This window comes from Oncorhynchus mykiss, chromosome 7 (assembly GCF_057628025.1).
Source record: "Oncorhynchus mykiss isolate SJ-2025 chromosome 7, ASM5762802v1, whole genome shotgun sequence".
NCBI lineage: Eukaryota > Metazoa > Chordata > Actinopteri > Salmoniformes > Salmonidae > Oncorhynchus > Oncorhynchus mykiss.
Genome location: NC_143028.1, coordinates 59,985,389 through 59,991,683, shown reverse-complemented (window position 1 = coordinate 59,991,683; position 6,295 = coordinate 59,985,389).

Below are 6,295 nucleotides of genomic sequence, written 5' to 3'. Positions count from 1 at the left end.
GACACAGTGGTGTGTGAATGAAGTCACAGTCACATGGTCCTTGATTGGTTACAACACTTCCACGTCCAATAGCATTAATAAATAAGACTAGTAGAGAGGTGTATCAGGGGTTTGTGTGCATGCGACAAATTGTATTGGAGCTCCACACTGAGTTACTTTGTTTGGCTATGCCTCCTGTATAATCCCTTTGGCTCAGTTTTTGGTCAAGCCCGATGTAATGTAATTCTGAGTTAAATTGGTGGTGCTGAGTTAATGATGGTGATGCTGAGTTAATGATGGTTTTCTATTTTTGAAGGTCTACCAGCCGGCTCTGTAGCAATTAGCCTAGTACACGGTTAGTTACGACACCATCATAAAACTGCGTACAGAAGACCCACGTTAAGAAGCTGTTGTATAGCTCACTGTATGATACAGTGCCTTCAGAAAGTGTTTATACCCCTTGACTTATTACATATTTTGTGTTACACTCTGAATTCAAAATTGACTAAACAGATTTTGTTCTCACCCATCTACACACAATACCCCATAATGATAAAGTGAAAACTTCTTTGTGGACATTTTTGCAAATGGATTCAAAATGAAATACAGAAATATCTCATTTACATAAGTATTCACACCAATGAGTCAATAATTTATAGAAGCACATTTGGCGGCTTTGAGTCATCTTGGGTATGTCTGTATTAGCTTTGCACATCTGGATTTTAGGATTTTCTCCCATTTTGTTGAAATTATTATATATTTTTTTATTTCACATTTATTTAACCAGGTAGGCCAGTTGAGAACAGGTTCTCATTTACAACTGTAACCTGACCAAGATAAAGCAAAGCAGTGCAACAAAAACAACAACACAGAGTTACACATAAACAAACTGTACAGTCAATAACACAATAGAAAAATATATGTACAGTGTGTGCAAATGTAGAAGAGTAGGGAGGTAAGGCAATAAATAGGCCATAGAGGCGAAATAATTACAATTTAGCATTGACAATGGAGTGAAAGATGTGCAGATGATGATGTGCAAGTAGAGATACAGGGGTGCAAAAGAGCAAGAGGATAAATAGCAATATGGGGATGAGGTAGTTAGGTGTACTATTTATAGATTGGCTGTGTACAGGTACAGTGATCGGTAAGCTGTTCTGACAGCTGATGCCAAATCCTTTCAGTCTCCTGGGGGGGAATAGGTTTTGTTGTGCCCTCTTCACAACTGATGTGGACACCAAGGAACTTGAAGATATCAGCCTGTTCCACTGCAGCCCCATCGATGAGAATTTAAAATGTCAATGAAGACACTTGCCAGTTGGTCAGCGCATGCTCGGAGTACACGTCCTGGTAATCCGTCTGGCCCTGCGGCCTTGTGAATGTTGATCTATTTAAAGGTCTCACTCACTTACTCATAGCATGGTAGCAAAACAACATGGCAGCAGCACAACATGGTTGCAGCACAAAACAGGGTACAAACATTACAAACATTATTGGGCAGAGACAATAGCACAAAGGGAAAGACGGTAGAGACAACAATACATCACGCAAAGCAGCCACAACTGTCAGTAAAGTGTCCATGATTGAGTCTGAATAAAGAGATTGAGATAAAACTGTCCAGTTTGAGTGTTTGTTGCAGCTTGTTCCAGTCGCTAGCTGTAGCGAACTGAAAAGAGTGCTTGGAGACCTTTTAACCGAATATGACTGGCAGAACAAGTATGTGGAGGATGAGGGCTGCACTAGATGCCTTTCGTAGGCCGTCATTGTAAATAATAATTTGTTCTTAACTGACTTAAATAAAGGTTACATTTGAAAAAATCTAAATTGTATAGGGTCTCTGTGCGCACCACTCTACCCTGTGAGAATCTGGAAATTTGACAAAAACTGAGTTTGTATGTAAACATGACCTACATACAGTACGTAGATGATTGCATTGTCATTCCATAGTCTATGGTCATTAGTCGTCATTGTTTATGTTTGACATACACTCAAGTTTTTATTGACTGAATGAATCTTGACATTATTGACATTATGCCAATTTTCACCATATTTGACATTTGGTTCCTTGAAAATGGTCTTGATTTTGGTGGTATTATTCTGATTGGATTTCTTAAAATCATTGTTCTTACGACTGAGAGATTTTCATAACCATTAATAGCTACTCCACCACCACACGTTTAATGTTCACTACAGTCTAGCTTTGAGAAAATTAAAAACTTTTGATCCCAGTGTATATTGGAGCCGGACGTTTGCCCATCAGCAGAGAACCCACTTTACTGCACCATGAGGTCTCCAATTGACGCTGACGCCTGGTTGGCCAGGCAGGCCGGCAGCGTCCAGATGAGTTCTGACAGACACAATGAGGAGGATCAGGCAGGTCAGCATGTGAAGCCCATTACTCCTCTCCATGCTGGACTGCTCCCTAAATCCAAAGCACGGGACTGCAACAATTGAATTTGAGTACCTCACAAGATCCATAAAATTACCAACCATTTTGCCCTTTTAGATCAAATCAAATGTATTTATATAGCCCTTCGTACATCAGCTGATATCTCAAAGTGCTGTACAGAAACCCAGCCTAAAACCCCAAACAGCAAGCAATGCAGGTGTAGAAGCACGGTGGCTAGGAAAAACTCCCTAGAAAGGCCAAAACCTAGGAAGAAACCTAGAGAGGAACCAGGCTATGTGGGGTGGCCAGTCCTCTTCTGGCTGTGCCGGGTGGAGATTATAACAGAACATGGCCAAGATGTTCAAATGTTCATAAATGACCAGCATGGTCCAATAATAATAAGGCAGAACAGTTGAAACTGGAGCAGCAGCACGGCCAGGTGGACTGGGGACAGCAAGGAGTCATCATGTCAGGTAGTCCTGAGGCATGGTCCTAGGGCTCAGTTTTGGAAACGTCAGAGTGTTTTCTATCCAAAGCTGTCAATTAAATGCATAGTCGAGCATCTTGTCGTGACAAAATATCCCGTTTTAAACGTTTTTCATCCAAAAATGAAATACTGCCCCCAGAGTTTCAAGAGGTTAACATCAGAAGCCTCCTCCCTAAGTTTGTTTTATTCACTGCTTTAGCACACTCTGCCAACCCTGATGTGTTAGCCATGTCTGAATCCTGGCCTAGGAAGGCCACCAAAAATTATCCAACTACAACATTTTCCATCAAGATAGCGGAGTTACAATCTACTGCAGAGATAGCCTGCAGAGTTCTGTCATACTATCCAGGTCTGTGCCCAAACAGTTCGAGCTTCTACTTTTAAAAATCCACCTTTACAGAAATAAGTCTCTCACTGTTGCCGCTTGTTGTAGACCCCCCTCAGCCACCAGTGGTGTCCTGGACAGCATATGTGAATTGATTGCCCCCCATCTATCTTCAGAGCATTTGCTGTTAGGTGACCTAAACTGAGATATGCTTAACACCCCGGCCATCCTACAATCTAAGATAGATGCCTTCAATCTCACACTAATTATCAAGAAACCTACCAGGTACAACCCTAAATTCGTTGCCCTCTAAATACACCTCTGCCTTCTTCAACCAGGATCTCAGCGATCACTGCCTCATTGCCTGTGTCCGTAATGGGTCCGCGGTCAAACGACCACCACTCATCACTGTCAAACGCTCCCGAAAAAAAACTTAATCGAGCAGGCCTTTCTAATCGACCTGGCCTCGGTATCCTGGAAGGATATTGACCTCATTCCGTCAGTAGAGGATGCCTGGTTGTTCTTTAAAAGTGTTTCCCTCACCATCCTAAATAAGCATGTACCGTTCAAAAAATGTAGAACTAAGAACAGATATAGCCTTTGGTTCTTTTCTGCCAGACCTGACTGCCCTTGACCAGCACAAAAACATCCTGTGGCGTATTGCATTAGCATCGATATGTAACTTTTCAGGGAAGTCAGGAACCAATATACACAGTCAGTTAGGAAAGCAAAGGCTAGCTTTCTCAAACAGACATTTGCATCCTGTAGTACTAATTCCAAACAGTTTTGGGACACTGTAAAGTCCATGGAGAATAGCTGGCCGCTGCACTGAGGCTAGGAAACACTGTCACCACTGATAAATCTACGATAATCGAGAATTGAAATAAGCATTTTTCTATTGCCGGCCATGCTTAACACCTGGCTACCCCTATCCTGGCCAAGAGCTCTGCACCCCCCACAGCAACTTGGACTAGACCTGAACTAGAGTTCGGTGTGTCAAATCGGAGGGCCTTTTGTCCGGACCTCTGGCAGTCTCTATGGGGGTGCCATAGGGTTCAATTCACAGGCCGACTCGTTTTTCTGTATATATCAATGATGTCGCTCTTGTTGCTGGTGATTTTCTGATCCATCTCTACACAGACGACACCATTCTGTATACATCTGGCCCTTCTTTGGACACTGTGTAAAACAAACCTCCAAACGAGCTTCAACGACATACAACTCTCCTTCCGTGGCTTCCAGCTGCTCTTAAATGCTAGTAAAACTAAATGCATGCTCTTCAACTGATCACTGCCTGCACCCGCCGCCCGACTAGCATCACTACTCTGGACGGTTCTGACTTAGAATATGTGGACAACTACAAATACCTAGGTGTCTGGTTAGACTATAAACTCTCTTTCCAGACTCACACTAAGCATCTCCAATCCAAAATTAAATCCAGAATCGGCTTCCTATTTCGTAACAAAGCCTGCTGCCGAGCATACCCTCATAAAACTGACTATCCTACCAATCCTTGACTTCGGCGATGTCTTTTACAAAATAGCTTCCAACACTCTACTCAGCAAATTGGATGTAGTCTATCACAGTGCCATCCGTTTTGTCACCAAAGCCCCATATACTACCCACCACTGCGACCTGTATGCTCTCATTGGCTGGCCCTCTCAGCATATTCGTCACCAAACCCACTGGCTCCAGGTCATCTATAAGTCTTTGCTAGGTAAAGCCCCGCCTTATCTCAGCTCACTGGTCACCATAGCAACACCCACCCGTAGCACGCTCTCCGATAGGTATACAGTATTTCACTGGTCATCCCCAAAGCCAACACCTCCTTTGCTGCCTTTCCTTACAGTTCTCTCGAATTGCAAAAATCACTGAAGTTGGATACTTATATCTCCCTCACAAACTTTAATTATCAGCTGTCAGAGCAGCTTACCGATCACTGCACCTGTACACAGCCCATCTGTAAATAGCCCACCCACCTACCTCATCCCCATATTGTTTTTTGTACCCCTATATCTCTACTTGCACATCATAATTTGCACATGTATCACTCCAGTGTTAATGCTAAATTGTAATTATTTTGCCACTATGGCCCATTTATTGCCTTTACCTCCCTAATCTTACTACATTTGAACACACTGTATATCAATGTTTCTATTGTGTTATTGACTGTATGTTTGTTTATTCCATGTGTAACTCTATGTTGTTGTTTTTGTTGCACTTCTTTGTTTTATCTTTGCCAGGTCACAGTTGTAAATGAGAACTTGTTCTCAACTGGCCTACCTGGTTAAATAAAGGTGAAATAAAACAAATATTTAAAAAAAGCAGATGCTCTCTTTTCTGCCTCATCCTCTCCCACTGAAGGAAGATTACGGTAAGGAATTCTTTCCAAATAGCACAAAAAATGCGAAATGCATAGCACTCAGAATTAAAAGGGTTTTACCAGATACTGTTCATCCTGATCAGACAGGTTTTTTACATTGGATATAATATACGACAACTACTAGAGATAATATAACATCATGGAATATCTAAAAAGCCAGGCTTGGTATTTATAGTGGATTTTGAAAAGGCATTTGATAAAGTAAGACTGGATTTTATTTTTAAATGCCTGGATTTTTTTCAATTTCGGTGATTCTCTTATAAAATGGGTAAAAGTAATGTATAGCAACCTCAGCGGTAAAATAGTAAATAAAAGCTACTTCTCAGAGTTTTAAATTGTCAAGAGGAGTTAAACCAGGGTGTCGGCTGTCACCATATCTATTTGTTATGGCCGTTGAAATGCTAGCTATTAAAATCAGATCCAATAACATTAGAGGAATAGAAATCCAAGGCTTAAAAACAAAGCTGTCCATGTATGCCGATGACTCAGGTTTTATGTTAAGTCCACAAGCTAGATCCCTGCAATGTCTTATTGAAGATCAAGATAACTTTTCTGGACTCTCTGGACTAAAACCTAATTATTATTATTTTTTTAAACTCTGTTTATTAAGTTTTGAACATACACAGACAAGACAAAGCAATATAAATAATATACTCCACTAGAAAAAAAAAATACAAATAAAAATACAAAATAAAAAAAATAGCTTTAAAGATACCATACTTTAGACAAGTT